This window comes from Zingiber officinale, chromosome 6A, assembly GCF_018446385.1.
Source record: "Zingiber officinale cultivar Zhangliang chromosome 6A, Zo_v1.1, whole genome shotgun sequence".
NCBI lineage: Eukaryota > Viridiplantae > Streptophyta > Magnoliopsida > Zingiberales > Zingiberaceae > Zingiber > Zingiber officinale.
The window spans coordinates 61232427-61252059 of NC_055997.1; the positions used below are offsets into that span (position 1 = coordinate 61232427).

General features: G+C 43.7%; 1 non-coding gene across 1 annotated transcript; it reads right to left on the bottom strand.

Moving 5' to 3' along the window:
* Positions 1–326: 326 nt before the first annotated feature.
* LOC121998850 lies at positions 327–432 on the bottom strand. The gene has a single exon (XR_006116641.1). It is a non-coding gene; the product is annotated as a small nucleolar RNA R71 (small nucleolar RNA).
* Between the last annotated feature and the right edge of the window lie 19201 nt (positions 433–19633).

Below are 19633 nucleotides of genomic sequence, written 5' to 3' on the forward strand. Positions count from 1 at the left end.
ATTTTTATCTCCCATTGTGCAACCTCAAATTGAAGCAGAAAGTTTCTAACTAGACCCAGAGTTAATTTCCATGATACAAGGTCACAAATTTGGTGGAGAAGTATCAGAAAGTCCTTATCTGCATCTTGAAACATTTTTAGAGATTTGTGATATGGTGAAATGTGAAGGAGTGTCAGCAGATGCAGTTCGATTGATGGCATTTCCTTTCAGTATCAAGGATAAAGCAAGGACTTGGTTATATTCTCTCCATCCTCAAAGTATCACAAGTTGGGAGCAATTGGAGAAGCAATTTCTGAATCATTTTTTCCCTCCAAGCAGAACAGTGTATATGAGGAATTGCATAACAAATTTTGCTCAGGCATATGGAGAATTATTATTTGAAGCATGGGATAGATTCAAGAGTCTTCAAAGATAGTGCCCTAATCATGGTTTTGAAAAATGATTGATTCTGCACATATTCAATGGGGGAATTTCTTTCTCAGACAAGAGTTTATTGGATTCATCAGCTGGAGGATCGTTTATGGACAAAAGTGTAGATGAAGCATATATGTTAATTGATCAAGTGACATTAAACCTCCATGAATGGTCGAACATAAGTTGGATGAAATTTCCCTCAAACATTCATGAAGTGCAAGCCATAAATGCTATAGAGCCTGTCAAACAAATTGTAACTCAATCATCTATGAGTCTTCAGAATCACAAGTCACAGAACGGGGAGTTCAAACATTTGGGGCAAAGACTGAAAGTATTGTTTCAAAATGGTTTAAAGGAGATCTACCTCTTTCGCAGACAAGATCTAGTGAAAAGTGTGACGATGTTGGGTTATTAATTACACCAACACTAGATAAGCAAGTTGGACCTCCTCCAAAAGCTCAAAGGGAATTTGAGAAAAAGGAAGTTCAATCTTTCCCATGACCTTCACTAAGGGTTCCTTTTCCACAAAGGTTTGTGGGGGTCAATGAAAATAAAGATTTTGGCAAATCTTGTGACGCTAATATGGTAGAGTGCAGATTTTTGAATGTATATGAAGATGATGACTCTTCAGATGAGGATATTATTGATAATGCAGTGGTAAATAAGTTTTCAGCTCCGCCTTCAAATTTTATTGGGTGTTATAGTAACATTAAATTTTCAGATGATGAATGTGATGTGGTAGATCAATTTAAAACTGCAAGTGAAGTTATTGATCCTCTTGTTATTGATTCTCCTATTGAGGATATAGATGTTGGTTTATTTTTTGATGTATGTGTTGATAATGATGATGATATGGAAGAATATGTAGGGAGCGGTGTTGTGGAAGCAGCATCTCAAGGATCACCACCTTTGTCCACAAAACCCTTAGAGGTTGTAAGAATTGATCATGTTGTGGAACAATGTGTAGGGACTTTTGCAGAGCTAGTAGAGTCTCAAGAATCACCATCATTAATATCACCAACACCTGAGCCAGAGCTAGAACCATCATTTGATTTAGAGAAAGTCACATCTACATGTTTAGAAATTTCAGGTATCTCTCAGCAATGTAATGTTAGTATTTCTTGTGATCTTTTAGAAAATTTTATAGAGGTGCCTATCATTGACTTTGTTGGATGTGATTAAGTTTTTATGTCTTATTCTGCTTATCTTAATATAGTTATGGCTCTATCTTATCTAATATGTTTGTGGGAGATTTGTAGTTTCTTTGCACGTGCAGATTTCACTTGGGCTAGTAATTGGAAGCGCACACTGAACCGTCTTCGACCACCTGAGAGAACTTCAAAGAAGACGAAGATGGAGAGAGCAATACTTCATTTTGTAATTCCTATATTGGAAGCTCCCTCCATAATAAAAGCCCTCGGTAGGAGGGTGTTGAAATATCTTAGCCCTCCAAGAGCGAGATTTAGATGAATCTAATGAAGTGGTCGAGCTTATGACCTTAAACAAGCGCTTTTTGGGAGGTAACCCAAGTTCATTTTCTTTGTTTTCATTCATGTCTTTAATTCTTTCTAGTTTTATTTCTCTCGTTATAATAAACTTGTATCCTCTACTGAATTTTTGTTGTCTATCTTCTTTTATAGGATTCTAAGGTAAGGAGGAGTGCAACTACATTGTTTTTAGTTTTCATTGGGACAATGAAAAGTTTAAGTCTAGGGGGATGCATTAGATGCATTTGGTTTAGTTTGCTCATTTCTTTTTGCCTAATAAAATTTGCTAGTTGCATCATTCATCACATCATGTTTGTTTGTCCTTATTGCAAAATACTAGCACGTTTATTCTAGATTTCATGTGGTTTATTGGTTACTTATGGTGTTACTATATTTAGTGATCTATCTTTTTCTATCTAGATAGTATGAAGTGAGCAATGTTTTTACTATAAGAGTTTAAGTATTTGCCTTGTTTTAGGATCTCTATACACTATGCCTATTTTTGATGGTTGATAACTCTAAAATAGTCATGATTCATAGAATTGGACTAGTACTTGTACTTCTATGGTGACCTCTCAACTACATTTTGGTTACTGGATAAACTCAGATCATGTAAGCTCATTTGGAAAAATCAATCTAAAAAAAAAATGAAAGTTTGTTCAAGTTTGATACTTTGAAAACATTCAAAGAAAAAAATATAGTATAAAAAATAGTTATTGTGAGTGGAAACTAGTAATTCACCCCATTGGGACCGAGTTAGGTTACTGGGGAAATGAATGCTATGTTTCTTTTGATAATGAGTATTCCTTTGAGACCTTGTGTAGACGATGCATAGTATTTTTGTAGGGAATGAACCTTGCGTGTGGCAGGTAAGTGCCTATCGTTGGAAGCATAAGGAACACAATTTTATGACGACTGGACTAGACTTAGGAATTGAAACTTGAAAAATTTAGGCCACTATTGCACTGAGCACGGAGGACTACTACTTAGGTCATACTCAAACTACTTTTGTATCTTGCTCACCAATGAAATCATCTGATAGGATTAGATTAATTTGCTAGATATTATGATGCACTATTTAACCACATGAATCTAGATTGCGGGTTTTGCTTGAACACAAGAAAAAGTTTAAGTCTGGGGGTGTGATGTGCGTAGATTGTATATACTTGTTTAGCATGTTTTGAAGCACATTCACATATTTTGCGCATGCTTTATCTATGCATTTTTGTACTTCCAGCTTTGCTTTTAGCATATTTACTCTTTTTGTTCGGAGATCTACTTTTGTGCATTTTCTGTACGCAGGAGTCATATTTGGAGAAGAATTTATTATCTAGGCTAAATCTGCAAGTTAACGGAAGGAGGAAGACACCGTCTTGGAGTGCCACACGACCCTGTTTGGGAGAGTGACCTAGGCCGTGTGGTGATGCTCACCCATGCAGCATTGGCAGAGCAAGGCAAGGTCCAGGCTGTGTGGTGATGATCACCTGTGTAGTTGCTACAAAAAAGGAGAAGGTCACGACCGTGTGTGCATCACACGGCCGTGCCAATTTGCAAACCTTCCAGAGCCAAAGCAATATATGGCTGTGTAGCTCTACACGACGGTGCAATTTTCCCAGAAGCTAAACATGCCTTAGCTGTGTCCCAGACACGACCATGCATGAGTTCCAGAGCTGGAGGCAGCACAGGCCGTGTAGATCTACACGACCGTGCAAGGAGGGCAGTGGCAGAGCATGTCACGGCCGTGTCTCTGTTGACTCTCCGCAAGTGTACGGATATGCCATAAGTAATAATAAAAGATATCAAATCCACAGAGACTGGAATAAGCACTAAAGACGTCTCAACGCGAGTAAGCTAAACAACCAATCAATTGATTTACAAAAGCTAAGTGTAACTATGAAATGTAAACAAAGAAATGAAAGAATAAGAAACAAGAAATAGGACAATGATAAAGGTATGTTCTAGGGGTTTTGGTTTCTTGGTAATGTTATTCAATGTAATGATCTACCAAATCGTATTCCTCAATTGTCCGTCATTTGTAGAAGGTTGCCGGTTCTCTTTGTTGGTGCGGGAAGCATCAAACGATCGAACCCAAGTGTTGATAATGGTAAAGGGTTCAAAGTTAAGTAGTCTTGTGATCTAACAAGTTCATGGAGCTTGTAGGAAAGTCCTAAGTGATACTTAGGCAAAAGTCCTAATACTTAGGCAAAAGTCCTAACTGTGGTTAGGCAAGTGAAAAACCCTAGGTCATAGGGGGTGGTAACCCTATGCGGAAAGTCTTGGCGGGTCGAGAGTTTTAGGCAAAAGTCCTAGGGGGGTAACCCTAGGTGAAAAGTCCTGGTGTCGCGAACCAGGTGGAAGTCCAGCAGAAAGTCCGGAAGCTTCGAACGCTGAGCAAAAGTCCAGTCGATCTGGAGGATCGCACTGGCAATAGGTAAATCTCCTAAGTGGAGTAGGTGAGGACGCGTTCCCCGTAGAGGGAATAGTAGGCGTCAGGTCGACCTAGGGTTTCCGGTTGGAAATCCGAAGTCAGACCCGGACAGTCAGATGACTGTCGATTATATCACTTATAATATGTCTGTGCTAATTTTGTTTTGTAGGGTTTTTATGTTTGGGACTAACACATTTTGCAGGAACAAAGAAGCACATTTGACCTCGGATGAACAGTGTCCGAGGCGCCTCCATGGGGCTTGGAGGCGCCTCGGGTGCAAGTCGAAGCCAACTGTCCAAAGAAGCTGGAGGCGCCTCGGAGGAAGCTGAAGGCGCCTTGTACCAGGTGTTGGAGGCGCCTTGGAGCAGCTTGGAGGCGCCTTCAATGGGATAAGGCACGACCAGATCTGAGCTGATCCACGCGTGAGACTCGGCGGCCTGGAGGCACCTCGGAGAGGCATGGAGGCGCCTCGAGCACTATATAAAAGGGGTCTTTATGCAGCAGTTTGATACAACAACTTCCAAGTGATCTTTCTGCTACAAACTGCTACCGAGATGATCCCGAAGTGCTGCAACGAGATCCCGACGACTTAAAGCTTCGAAATTACACACTCTTATTGTTGGTATACTTTTTCATTGCAAGTAGATTGTAATAACTTTGTAACCATTATTCGAGCTTATAGTTGTTGCCCACCGGAAGCGATCAACGATTGCGGGCCTTGGAGTAGGAGTCGCCACAGGCTCCGAACCAAGTAACTCATCGTGTCTCTCTGTGTTGCTTTATTTTCTTTTCGTTATTCCGCTGCATTTAATTACTCATATTTTACGATTTCGAATCGAACGCGAAATAGCCACGAGCGCTATTCACCCCCCCTTTAGCGCTTCTCGATCCAACACTCTCTTGCAATAAACAACCGACCTAGGACTGAAATATATCCAAATGTGATCAATTAGGAATGAACCCTATGTTATCCTTACACGGGCTTGCCTGTCATGTGCGTCCCTCGGATAATCAACACAGAAATCCACTACTTCTCAACCTGATTAATATATAAAGATTAATGCATCCAATCCATCCTACCCTCTTTAAATACCTAATTTCCCTCTCAAGATTACACCTCAAACGTCCTTACACGGGCATGTTCCTATCACGAACGTCCCTCGGAAAATCAAATGAGAAGCAATCCATACAAGATCCACAAGATATTCAAACATTCAATCAAGCATGGTAATTAAGCCCTAATCACAACAATCCACACAAGAAAGAATAGATACAAACAGGGAAAAATCATAGAAATAGGTATTTCTAGCAAATCCATAATAGTTTACATCAAATCTCTATTACAAATACTCCCTCCATCCTAGAACAAGAGATATAATCCATGGAACAAGGAAAGAATCCCAAAGATAAGGAAAAGACAAACATCTTGATCCGAAATCCAAGAAAGAAAGGGAAGAAAAGCTTATATACGATGAAGAATCGTCCTCGGTTCGAATCCTCATTCCCTGGAGTCAAAACGTTGAAGATCCGCCTTTAGATCGCTGGAAATCCCTCCAAGAAGGTAAGGACCGCCCGAATCTTATTTCCCTCCCCAAAAGAGAGAAGATCCCTTTTGAAATGAAGAAGAAACCTTTATATAGAGGGGGAAAATCGAGCGCCACATGACCCCAGGACTTGGCCGTGTGTCGGACACGGCCTGTCTCATTCCCCTCTCTGCCTGTCTCACACGACCGTGTGTGAGACACGGCCATGTATGGCTCTGCCACCGCACTCTTTGCACGGCCGTGTAGATCCACACGGCCTGTACTGCCTCCGGCTCTGGAGCTCCTGTACGGGTCATGTGTAGCACACAACCAAGGGATTCTTGACCTCTGGAGTTATTGCACGGGTCGTGTGTAGCACACGGCCAGGGCATTCTTTGGCTCTGGAAGGCTTGCACGGCCGTGTAGTGTACATGACCTGGCTTCCTCTGGCTTCTCATCTTGGCACGGCCGTGTGAGGTTCACACGGCCATGGCCACTTCCTTTCCTGCTGCAAACACACGGGTAGTGATCCACACACGGCCTGAGCAACCCCTCATGGTAGGGTCGTGTGAGGTACAAGAATGGTGCCTTCCTCCTTTGCTTCGCTTGCAGATTTGGCCTTGAACATGAAACCTTCACCAAATTTGACTCATGTGTACAGAAAATGCACAAAATCAGATCTCCAAACAAAAAGAGTAAATATGCTAAAAAGAAAGCTGGATGTACGAAAATACGTAGACAAAGCATGTATAAAGTATGTGAATGTGCGTCAAAATATGCTAAACAAGTGTATACAATCTACGCACATCACACCCCTAGACTTAAACCTTTGCTTGCCCTCAAGCAAAATGCTGCAATCTAAATTCATATGTTCTATAATATTCTCATATCCCTAATGCATTCTCCTAACTCTATCAAAAAGTTTCATTGACAAGCATGATCATGGAAACAAGTTAAGTATGGCTCAAGCATAAGTTCTTGTGCACAGTGCAAAATAACTCAAAAACTCTTCAAGTTTCAATCCATGTCCTAGTCTAGTCGTCATCAAGTTTGAATTCCTAATATTTCCGGTGATAGATAAGTAACCAGTGATAGACACTTACTTGTCACACACTTGGTTCATATTTCTCAATCAACCCAAGGTCTCAAAGGCGTGCTCAATCTCAAAAGAAGCTAAGCAGTCATTTCCCCAGTAACCTAACTCGGTCTCAAAGCGGTGACTTACTAGATTCTACTCATGACAACTGTTTTTTATATCCCTTATTAACCTTTTTTCTGCTTTTTCACACTTTTTTTTTCATAAGTATTTGCATTGTGCAAATCCTATTCACAAATGTACTTTTGGTACAAATGTTGGGATATTTTGATTTTTCCAAATGAGCTTACATGAGTTGAGCCTCATCCAGTAACCAAAATGAAGTTTGAGAAATCACCATGGAAGCTAAGTACTAAACAAACAAGATGAATCATGACTATTTCAATGAAATCAACCATTCAAGCATCAAGTATAGGTGTAGTGAAGATAAGATCCTTAAGGTCAAGCCAAGACTAAAATCATTTCCATATAATACTTAGCTTGTGTCATGCTACCCAAGATAGAGAAAAGAGGTACATTAAGCATACTACTAGCATTACTTAAAACATCATGAATCTAGATAATGAACGTGCTAACATTTAATCTTGAAGACAAGAAAGCATATAAGTGAAGTTTTGATGTTCTCAAGATATATGCCACAAAGTTTTCAAAAGATAGTCAAGTGACTATCAAAAATCAAGCAATTAAAGCAAGACAATCAAAATAAAATGCAGAACAAAACTAAACATGCAGAAAATAAGTAAAAACTAAAAACTAGAATGTATAAAGAAAAATTAGGTTCGACACCCCCCAGACTTAAACTTTTCATCGTCCCGATGAAATCAATATGGTGGAGGAGGTGGAGGTGGACGAGGGAAAGGAGACCTATGACATGGTTAGCCAATGGGAAAACTAGGAAAACCTGGAGTTTCACTCAGGATTATATGATACTCAAACAGAGCATCTACTTGTTGGCTAGTGACACTCATGCTTTGCATAAAATCTCTCATTCTAGCCTGATCTATATCATAATCCTGGACAAATTCAGCCACTTGTCCTTGAAAATTCCTCGTGAACTGAAAGTGCTCTTGTACTTCTCTAAACTGATTATCTGATAAAGAGAAGCGACCTTCCAACATTCTTCATTGGGCATCATGCTTCTCATGAAGTGATTCTAGAGAAGTATGAAAATCAGAAAAGTCAAATCTGGAGGAACCTATACCATAGGCAAAAGAATGCCTAGCAGGATCCGGATGTCCGAAGGGCTACTGGTATCCAAATGTCAAGGGCTCAATGTGTGGCTCTGTGTCTCCGGATATGGAGGGGACATTTTCGGGGTCTACATTAGTGATTACCCAATTAGCTGGGTTGCGAACTGAAGTTCGATCAGGATAAGGAAGAGGTAAAGGAAAACCATTCCTCCTAGGAAATGCGAAACCATTCTCATCCTGAATAATTATTTTCATAGAAAGACATGCATCCATGTCGATCATATCATTGCCATGAATAACTTCCAACCCATCTAAATCAAGTTCCAAGTTAATTGCTATTTGAGTAATCAACCCACCAAGAACTATTGATCCCGAAGACACCCTCGCAACTCTCACTAAGGTTTACAGAAAATGAAAATCGGAGTCAAAATCAACCTTATGTAACATAGCCCATAGAGCATAAAGTTCAACTTTCTTAATGACTCCATCACTTTCCCCTCTACCAAAAATAGTTTTGCTCATAACTCGATGTAGATATCTAAAAATAGGGTTTTGCATGTGAGAAGCCTTGGCTCTAGAGGGCTCATAGGGATGATCTAATCCGGTGATAGAATTCCAAAAATTATTCCAATTAAACCTAGAGTCAAACCTCCGAGAGCTACCGAAAGACAATCCAAAACAAGTGTTGAAATCACTAAATGTCCATTGAAATTCTTGATTCATTAATCTAAAGGTTATCTTGCCAACATAATCATCCTCATTGGTAAAATGGACATCTAGTGAACTTAGAAACTCCAAAACAAGGCGAGGATAAGTAGGTAGATGTGTGTACAACATATCACTCCAATCCAAGAACCCAATCATCCAATCTATATCATCCCTAATTCCCATCATATCTAAAATAGTTGGGTCTATATACCTAGTACACACGATCTTTCTATTGACAAGAAGTGAAAATCTAGTTATTTGAACATGATTTCTAAATATTATATTGAATTCGTTATCATTACCTTCGTCGCGTGAGGTCCTCTTTCCTTTACCCTTCACTGGTTGTTTCCCTTTGTCTTTGGTTGGCTCCTTCCCTTTGTCTCCACCACTAGATCCACCACCTCCCTTACGAAGTCTCTTCAAAAGGTTGGACATATTGTCAAGTTAGAGTAGGGAAGGGTACTGTTTGTGATTGGAGAAGCTAGATGTTGAAGAAATAGATTGTAGGGTTATGAAGGTGGAGATTTTTGAGTGTAGGAGAAGAGAAAAATCTAGATCTAGATGAAGTTTGTGGAAAAGAAAGAGTTTTAGACCTAGATCTGAGAAGATTTGGAGAGAAGGTTGAAGAAGAAGGGAGTTTTGGAGAAGAGAGGGTGTTGAGATGAGGAGGGTGTGTGGGGGGCATGGCTTGAATCTGGCCGTGTAATGGAGACATGGCCTGATCAGATTTCTCCACATGGGCCGTATAGATCTACACGGCCCCTGCCTTCTCCCTCTCAGGTAGGCTCACACGGTCGTGCCAATTGGCACGACCATATCCTTCTCCTCCTTGGCTATCTTTGCACAGCTGTGTCTGGGACACGGCCTCACTAGCTTCCTTCTCTGGAATCAGAACACGACCGTGTCAGATGACACGGCTAGTGCATGCTTTTATGCTGATTTCTTCACACGACCGTGTGTGAGATACGACCATGAAGCTCTCCTCCTCTGGATTCTTCACACGGCCGTATTTGGGGCACGTCCACACACCTTTTCTTCTCTGGAGACTCCACACGGCCGTGTCATGTAGACACGGCCCAAGCATCTCCCTTTCCTGTAGCATATGCTTGGCCGTGTACAGCACACGACCATGCTCTGTTTTGCTCCAAAAGATGATTTTTCTCCTTTCTTGCTTCTCCAATACTTCCATGCCCATGAAGCAATCATGGCCAGCTCAAAGAAGTGAAATTTCAACTTGAAAACAAAAAGCAAAAGCAAAGTAAAGACACTATAATGAAAAATAGAAACATAAAATGCACTAACTAAAAGAACCCTTGGGTTGCCTCCCAAGAAGCTCTTGTTTAGGGTCTTTAGCTCGACCAATCTAAATCACTCTTCTCTTTTCCTTGCCCTTGGAGGGCAGACATATTTATCATTTTTGTTGGGAGGTCTCCTCCCAACATCTTCCACCACATTATTCTCTTCATTTGGTGGCCTCCCATGAGGATATAAGTTCCATTCCTCCAGTTTGTAAATGCTTGCCCTGCTACAAGCATTTAAAAGAGAAGAGACATGGTTAGAGGCATTAGATAAATCATATTCCAACCATTCCTTACCAATTACCAAAGAAAATTTATGATTTTTAACATCTATGATAGCTCCAGCTGTAGCAAGGAATGGTCTTTCCAATATGATAGGGATTTTTGGGTCCTCCTCCATGTCCAACACAACAAAATAGGTGGGAATTATACTCCCACCTACTTCTATCGGCACATCTTCTATGATACTCATAGGATACCTGTAAGAGAGATCAGCAAGTTGTAGTGCCATAGTAGTAAGTTTAAAGTTTTTTAGACCTAATTTATTACAAATAGAATAAGGAATGAGGCTGACACTTGCCCCCAAATCACAAAAAGCTTTCTCAATGAATTCAGTTCCTATATTGCAAGGAATATAGAAGCTTCCAAGGTCTGTCAACTTTGGGGAAGTGTTCTTTTTTAAAAGAGCGTTGTATTCCTCTGTAAGTGTGATGGTCTCTATGTCTCCTTTCCTTTTTTTGTTCGACATGATGTCCTTCAAGAATTTGGTAAACTTGGGCATTTGAAGAATTACATTAATAAGAGGTACCTCAACACATATTTCTTTTATCCTCTCCAAGAATTTGCCAAACTCTTTATCCTTCTTTAACATAATAAGTCTTTGAGGAAAAGGGACTGCTATACTTTGATGGTTGAGTAGAAGAGTCTCTTCAACCTTAGTGGTACTCTCCTCATTATCTTGAATCTGATTTGGTGTTGGAGGAGAGAGCTCTTATTTAGTGTGCATCCCTTTTGGAGCAGTCACTTGGGGATCTCCCAAGGTCCGTCCGCTCCTAAGCGCAATTCTATTGCAGTGCTCCATAGAATTGACATCAGGCTTGCCAGGTAGTTGTCCTGGTGCTCTGGAAGATGAGGAAGCTAGTTGGGCAATCTGGCTATCCGAAATCTTTTGATGTTTATCAGAATTATCCATTCTCTGAGTAAGCTTTAAAATATCGTGCTTCATTTCATTCTGATTGGAGATAATTTCTTCAAACATCTTTTCAATTTTAGACATAGGAAAGCCTTGAGAAGATTGTTGCTATTGAAAATTCTACTACCCAGATTGAAAATTAGGTCTTGCCCCCATAGATGGTCCTTGATCATGATTATTTCTATAGGAAAAATTAGGATGACTTCTGTATGTATTTGAGTATGGGTTGTTCTGCCTTTGATTAAAACCCATGATTGCATCACATTATTCCAATTGATTAATTTGTGCAGTGATAGCTCCTAACAGACATGAGTCATTTGAATGTTCAGAACTTCCACATACTTCACAAGAAGAAACAACGACATTGACCATATTTGAAATAGCTCCCATGTTTTCAAATCTTTTTGTAAGAGCATCCAGTTTTGCAGCCAATAAAGTGACTGCATCTACATCAAACTTCCCAGATGCTTTTGTTGTTGGGTTCGCACAAGAATTGCCACCACTTCTCTCATTAGCCCATTGATGGTGATTTTGTGCTACACTTTCAATTATTTTCTCGGCTTCGTCCAAACTCTTATTCATAAGTGGCCCTCCAGCAGCTGAATCAAGGGACACTTTTGTATGATAATTGATGTCGTTATAAAATGTAGGTAGCCCTAACCACCTTTCCAAACCATGGTGTGGGCATTGTCTGAGCATACTATTGTATCTATCCCAGGCTTCAAATAAAGATTCAGAGTCCGCTTGCTTGAAGCTTGCAATGAGATTCCTCATATGAGCCGTTTTACTTGGAGGATAAAATTTGTCAAGGAACTGTAGCTCACATTGCTCCCATGTGGTGATGCTATTTGGAGCCAAAGAGTTTAACCATTGCTTGACTCTATCTCTCAAAGAGAACCCAAACAATAATAGGCGCACCGCCTCAGAAGGAACACCATTCATCTGTAGGACCGTTGGGCCGGCTAGGAGGGGGTTGTTGGATATCCTGCTAACACAAAAGGAAAACAAACCCTCCTCGAACTCTTTAGGCTAACACTTGCATAATTAAGTTAAGCAGATAAATTAAAAGCATAAAGAAAAGTGAGGCACAAAAGATTTACTTGGTTACAACTGATGTGGTTGTTAATCCAAGGAAGATTAAGCTCAATAAAACTCCTTCTGGCGGAGAAGCCTCGTACAGCGTTGAAGTGCAGAAAACAGAAGCTTAGACTAAAAGAGAGTGTGCAAGCACTGGATTTATAATCAGTGAGTTCTCTAAGCTTCTGGACCAAGGCTATATTTATAGTCTTGGTCTGGGCGCCTGGAAGGGTTCCGGGCGCCCTGGGGGGGATAAATTTTATCCCCCAACGGTCGGATCGAGTCAAAACTCGATCCTGTTGAAAAGTCGATTCGGCGCCCTAAGGTCAACATACGTTGACTTTTCGACAGTTCAGCTCATCTCGGTCTGGATCTTCTGCCTTGGTCTCGGCCTTCCGGAATAGGGCTCACCCAACCCATGTTCCGCCTTCGAGCGTCTTTCCTCCTCGTCCCTCGAATTGCCGCGTGTTCCTTCTCGCCCACCAGGGTATTCATCCGCAGCACCTCGCCCCTCGGGCAGCGTCTCTTGCTCCCCGAGCAATCTTCCGCTCCGGCTTTCGTCCCTCGGAACCACCGCGCGCACTTCCTTCTCGTCCGTCGGTGTACTCTTCCGCAGCACCTCGTCCCTCGAATGCACAACGTGCCGTCCTTCTCGCTAGCTGCGTCTTCCGCTCGAGTACCTATGCTCCTAAGCTCCTGCACACTTAGACACATGGTTAAATACAACGCAGGACCTAACTTGACTTGTTGATCACACCAAAACAACCTTGGGGTTCCAACAATCTCCCCCTTTTTGGTGTGATCAACCCAAGTTAAGCTAGGGACAAAAATAGATATGAAATTAAACAATTTATTGCAATAACATGCAACATGATAGATAAAATTAAATTTTTTAACAGAATTTAACAGAAAATTTCAATTTTCGCTACCTCCCCCTAGACTTATACTTTCTCTTCTCCCCCTTTGATCACAATAAAAATGGGATTTAAAAAAAAACAATCTAAGGGTTAAAGACTTAGAAAAAAAATATCTCTAAACAAAAGAATTTCTAAGTCATTAAGATCCTTTTAGAGCAATTTCGAGAACTTTGAAAATTTTACAATAATTTTCACCAAAAAAAATCATTCTAAGAAAATTTAGCAAAATTGATAACGTAAAAAATTTTCTTTGCATTTATTTAATTGTTGTTCTAATGCTCTTTATCAACAGGATTTAAATTTCCATTTTAATTTCTCAAAACTTCTTAAATCACATTGATACGGTTAGTGATGGAGGGGCCCAAGAGGAAAGGATTAGAAAAGTCCAGGCTATGTGGCGATCAAAAGTCACGAGGAGGTGGCGGTCAATAGTCAGGGCAACTTGGCGGTCAAAAAGACAGGCTGACAGGGCAGTCAGGGCTCAGCATAGGCAGAAGCCGGTCAGGATCGGCAGAGCTGAGCGGAGTCAGCTCGATCCACAGACCTACGGTTGAGGGCCAGGAAGTACAAAGCGCAGGATGCAAGTCGGGATCGGCAGAGCAAAGCAGAGGCCAAGAATTAGAAGTATAAGTCAATGGGTCGGAAGCGGCAGAGCTGATCAGAAGCAGCCCGAGCTACAGACCTGCAGTTGAGGGCCAGGAAGTACAAAGCGCAGGGTGCAAGTCGGGATTGGCAGAGCTAAGCAGAGGCCAAGAACTGGAAGTATAGGACAAAGGGTCGGAAGCGGCAGAGCTGATCAGAAGCAGCCCGAGCTACAGACCTGCGGTTGAGGGTCAGGAAGTACAAAGCGCAGGGTGCAAGTCGGGATCGGCAGAGCTAAGAAGAGGTCAAGAATTGGAAGTATAGGCCAATGGGTCGGAAGCGGCAGAGCTGATCAGAAGCAGCCCGAGCTACAGACCCGCGGTTGAGGGCCATGAAGTACAAAGCGCAGGGTACAGGTTGAAGATCAGCGTAGCTATGTCTAGACAGTTAGGGCTGCCGGTCTGCGAGTGGAAGGCCTGGAAATGCGAACCACAGATGCAGGCTGGTGCGGGGACACAATGGATCGGAGGAGCTAAGTAATACGGGAGCGGAGAATCTCAACGGTCCGTCAGGGGTAATCATTACATACCAACGATGCGGGCGAAGGCGAAGGTTCCTGAAACGAAAAGATGCCCTCATAGCCAGTAGTAGCCTGCCAGCTGTCCCTCATTACAGGACAAAACCCAAGTGCGAAGGCGGAGGTTCCTAAACAGAAAGATGCTTTCCCAACAAATAGCAACAAGCAATGTGTCCAGGACTAGAGGGCAAAGCCGCATCTAACGCTCGACAAGTGGTGTTCTAGCAGAGGACGATAAAAGGGAGAAATCCGCAGTGCACACACACCCCGCCACTTTTTCCACAACTGCTTTTCCTTTTCTCCTTCGCTTTTCGGGGAAAAGGACCGACTTGAGCCGGAGGGCCTGATCCGGACTTTTCCCAGGTTTTGGTCTCTAACGTGAGAGGGGGATCGAGTGTGCGCAGGTCCCGCAGCCGCATCGCCACCCGTGGGGATCCCGCACCGCCCGCGACTTTCCGCATCGCCCGCCCACATGAACCGCCTCCGTCCGACTCCCGGACGGGATCAAATTCGCCGTGTGGGAACACAAGAACCTGTTCCGGAGCGTGAAGATGGAGGACTCCGGTCGGAGCTCTAGCCGGAGGATCAACGTAACTATGACTGCGGGGGAGTACGAGCTTTTCAAGGAGGTTAGGAAGCAGGCCGCCTGCGAAAGACAAGGCACAGTTTCACGACCTCGCCTAGCCCCTGAGGCATCCAAAGAACTAGCTCCTGCTTCTGACAGGAGCTCAAAGAGGAAACAGCCGGAAGAACTTCCGCGTGCTTCATTCCGAGAGCCCCGCCGCGATTATCATCGGTCCGGACCTCGCGGGCGTAGTCCAAAGAAGGAGGAGCCGCCAGCCTCAGTGGCGGAAAGCTCTCTACACCCGCTGTTACGTCCGCAAGTGTACGGAAATGTCGCAAGTAATATAAAAGATTATCGTATCCACAAGGACTGGAATAAGCACTAGAAATGTCTCAATGCGAATTAGCTAAACAACTATCCAATCGTTTTAAAAGCAAAGTAAAGGTAAATAAATCTAATATTAAAAATCAACAAACAAGAATTTAGTGTTTTGGGTTATGATAAAGGGAGATTCTAGGAGTTTCAGTTTCTTTGTAAGATTTCTTGAATGTAAATGGTTCACCAATTCTTATTTCTCAATTTCCAAACATGTAGAAAGTTGCCGGTTCCCTCTTGCAATAGACAACCGGCTAAGGACTGAGAGATGTATCTAAATAGGATTAATTAGACATGAACCTACGTTGTCCTTACACAGAAGCGCACCTATTACTATGCCTTCCTCGGATATCAACATAAAAGCCCACAACTTATTAATCTATAAAGATACAAGAAGTTAATCATAGAATTCATCCTACTCTCTTGAATATTCCTATTTCCTCTTCAAGATTATCTCTCAAACGTCCTTACACGGGCTTGCACCTGTCACGTGGATCCCTCGGATGATCGAGTGAGAGTTTATCTTTACCAAGTCCATAAGAAATCCAAACAATCAATCAAGAATGAGAATTAAGCGCAAACCACCATCAATCATTCAAGATCTAATTGATACAAGCAAGATAATGTCATCGAAACAAGAAAATGGCAAATCCATAAGAGATTACATCAATCCATCATACAAAAACTCCCTTAATCCTAGAATACAAGATCTACTCCATGAATCGAGGAAGAAAACCCGAAGAAATAGAGATTACAAGCATTCCTTGAATCCCCCAATCCAAGAAACCAAGAAAAGGGAGAAAGAGAAAACTTATCTACAAAGAAGCTTCGTCTTCGGATCCAATCCACGCTCCGGAGTCGAAATCATCGAGATCTCCCTTAGAATTGCCCAGAAATCCTCCCAAGAATGGGAGGAAACCACCAAATCTTCCTTTCTCCCAAAGGGGGAGAGATCCCCTTTCAATTCATGAAGAAGGGTTTAAATAGAGGAGGGAATCGGGCCGCCCCGTGACAAGGCCGTGTGAGATTCACACGCCATGTCCAGCCCCTCTCTCGCCGCAGACTCCACACGCCGTAACCCTTCGCCTCGGAAATGCTACACGGCCATATGGTGCACACACCACACCGCTTGGTCTCGAAGTCTCACTGCAGTAGATCCACACGCCATGTAAGGCTTCGCCGTTGGCTTGACACTACTGCGAGGTCCACACGGCCATGTCATCTTCCTCTTCTGTTGGTGCCAAACTCCACACGACCCGAGCTCCATCCCAGTGCATGGCCGTGTGAGGTACACGGCCCGGTGCTTTCTCCCTTCGTTTCCTCCAATGCATGCCCAAAGATGTAGATTCTTCACCAAATCGACTCCTGTGTACAGAAAATGCACAAAAAGCAGATCTCCGAACCAAAAGAGTAAATATGCTAAAAGGAAAGCTGGAAGTATAAAAATGCGTGGATCAAGCATGCTCAAAGTATGTAAATGTGCGTAAAAACATGCATAAAGGAGTATATAATCTACGCACATCACCCGCCTCGGGATTCAGGAAAGGGGAAGGCCGTGATCATGGCTGAAGATCTGCCCGAAGATCCTGACGATAAGGTACCTTTCTCTGCCCAGATCTTGAAAGAAAGCCTGCCGAGGGGTTACTGAGCCCCAAACATTGGAGAATATGATGGGAGCAAGGACCCAGAAGAGCATCTGAGAAAGTTCAAGAACGCGGCTATATTGTATCAATATAGCAATGCCGTCAAATGCCGAGTCTTCCTGCACACTTTGTCTGGATCGGCGCAAAAGTGGTTCGATGGATTGCCCCCAGAATCCATCAGCCGCTTCAGGGACTTCAAAACGGCCTTCCTACGTCGTTTCGCCAGCAGTCGTAAATACCAAAAAACCGACCACTGTCTTTTTGCTCTCAAGCAGGAGTCAACTGAGCCCCTGCGAAGCTACATCAATCGATTCAGTCAGGTAGCCAAAGACGTCCCCTCTGCCACCTCTGAGATACTGATGAGCGCCTTCTCCCACGGATTGCGAGAAGGGGAATTCTTTAGAGATCTCATCAAAAATTCCGCCCGGAGTTTTGACGATATGGTAGAGAAAGCTTCGTGCTACATCAAAGTGGAAGAAGCGCAGGCCGCCAGGCGGAAAGCCGAGAAGACGGTGGCACCAAGCAACCGACCTGAAAGAAGAACACCACAGCCAGCCCAGCCCTTCCAGCGCATTCAACCCAGGCCTGCCCCCCAGCCCGCTCAGGGAGCCAGACCAGCTCCGCGAGTCGCCGCCATACAAGCGCCCAGGCCTGGACCAAGGGGAGCACCATATTGCACATATCATCGGTCCAGGACACACGATCTTAGCAACTGCTTCCAATTCGCCCGGGATTCCGTTAGCCCCCCAAATACAGAGAATGGAGGAAGAACGGGTCGTAGCCGGACGTGCTCGTCAGACCCGGCCCGACCTAGCCGGTCCTTCTGACCCAGCTGGTCCCGTGGAAGACCGAAGAGATGTTGGGGAACTAGAGAACTGGGGTAACGCTGCTGTACGAGAGATCGGCATGATTTCAGGAGGGCCCACTGACGGAGACTTAGGCCGAGCCCGTAAGTCACACGGTCGGCGGTTATATGTGGGAGCTGTGGGGTGTAGCCACGAGCAGGCGTCTGGCCCTGTTATTAGCTTTGGGACACAAGACTTGGAATCGCTAATAGCCGAGTGGCTCGGGTCTTTGTGGATACCGGGAGCTCGGTCAACATTTTATTCAGGGCTGCGTTTGAGGAGATGCAGATCGACGCCGCTGAGCTCCAACCTGTAATCACTTCCTTGTACGGATTTACAGGTAATGAAGTCAAACCCATGGGTCAGATCAAGCTGGCTATTTCCATGGGCACTGAGCCATTGGTGCGCACGCGGAGGAGCACTTTCATTGTGGTGGATTCGCCTTTCTCCTACAATGTTATCCTGGGAAGACCAGCCCTGCATGAGTTTCGGGCTGCCGTCTCCACCTTTCACCAGAAGATCAAGTTCCCGGTCGGCGAGCAGGTCGGAGAGGTCAAGGGAGAGCAGAAAGCGTCTCGTAGCTGCTACATAGACATGGTCCGAGTAGAGGCGCGCAAAAGCCGGAGGACGCAAGATGGGGGAGTACACGCTATCCAAGAGGAACCGTTACCTATTACTGAAGAACAGATCTCTTGGGAGGAGGTCCAGCTACACCCCGATAGATCGGAGAGCATCACTCGCATCGCCAGTGACTTGCCTCCGGAGCTTAAAGCGGAGCTGATACAGTGTCTGAGCCGCAACCGAGACGTCTTTGCTTGGTCGCCAGAGGATTTGCCCGGGGTTAGACCAGAAGTAGCCGAACACAAATTGCATATTATACCCGAGGCTAAGCCAGTCAAGCAGAAGAAGAGAAACTTCCCTGCCGAGCAGAATAAAATTATCCGAGCTGAAGTAGAGCAGCTCCTGAAGGCTGGACACGACCGAGAGATGCAATTCCCATCTTGGCTCTCTAACGTCGTGTTGGTAAAGAAGCCAAACAACAAGTGGAGGGTGTGCATAGACTTTCGCGACCTCAACAAAGCCACTCCCAAAGACTGTTATCCTCTCCCGCGTATCGATCAGGTGGTGGACTCAACGGCTGGTTGTGAAAGGATATGCATGATGGTCAGACCTTTGATATCATCAAATTTTTGTATAGTGGAACCGCTAGGCTTTCCGACTAGCAACCAACGGAGCTACCTACCAAAGGATGATGGACAAAGTCTTTCGGGCTCAGATCGGGCGGAACGTAGAGGTTTACGTTGATGACATCCTGATCAAGTCCCCTCTGGCGTCAAGTATGATAAAAGATGTAGAAGAAACCTGTGGGACTCTGAGGCAATATGGGGTGAAGCTGAATCCCTTGAAATGTCTGTTCGGGGCCCAAGGCGGGAAGTTTCTGGGCTATCGGTGACCGAACGAGGGATAGAGGCCAACCCCGAAGGTGCAAGCACTGAACATGCATCCCTCGAATCAAGGAGACGCAGGTCGGCGGATAACTGTTTTATCTCCAAATCAGATAGAGCGGCCCTTCTTCAAAGTGCTTAGGAAAGCGCCAAGTTTCAATGGATAAGAATGCACACAGGCCTGAAGAGTCAAGCAAGACTGAGTCTTTGCCATCACTGCTCAAGCTGTTGTGGAGAGCCCTTTGGTCTACTTGTCACCACCCCGAGGACG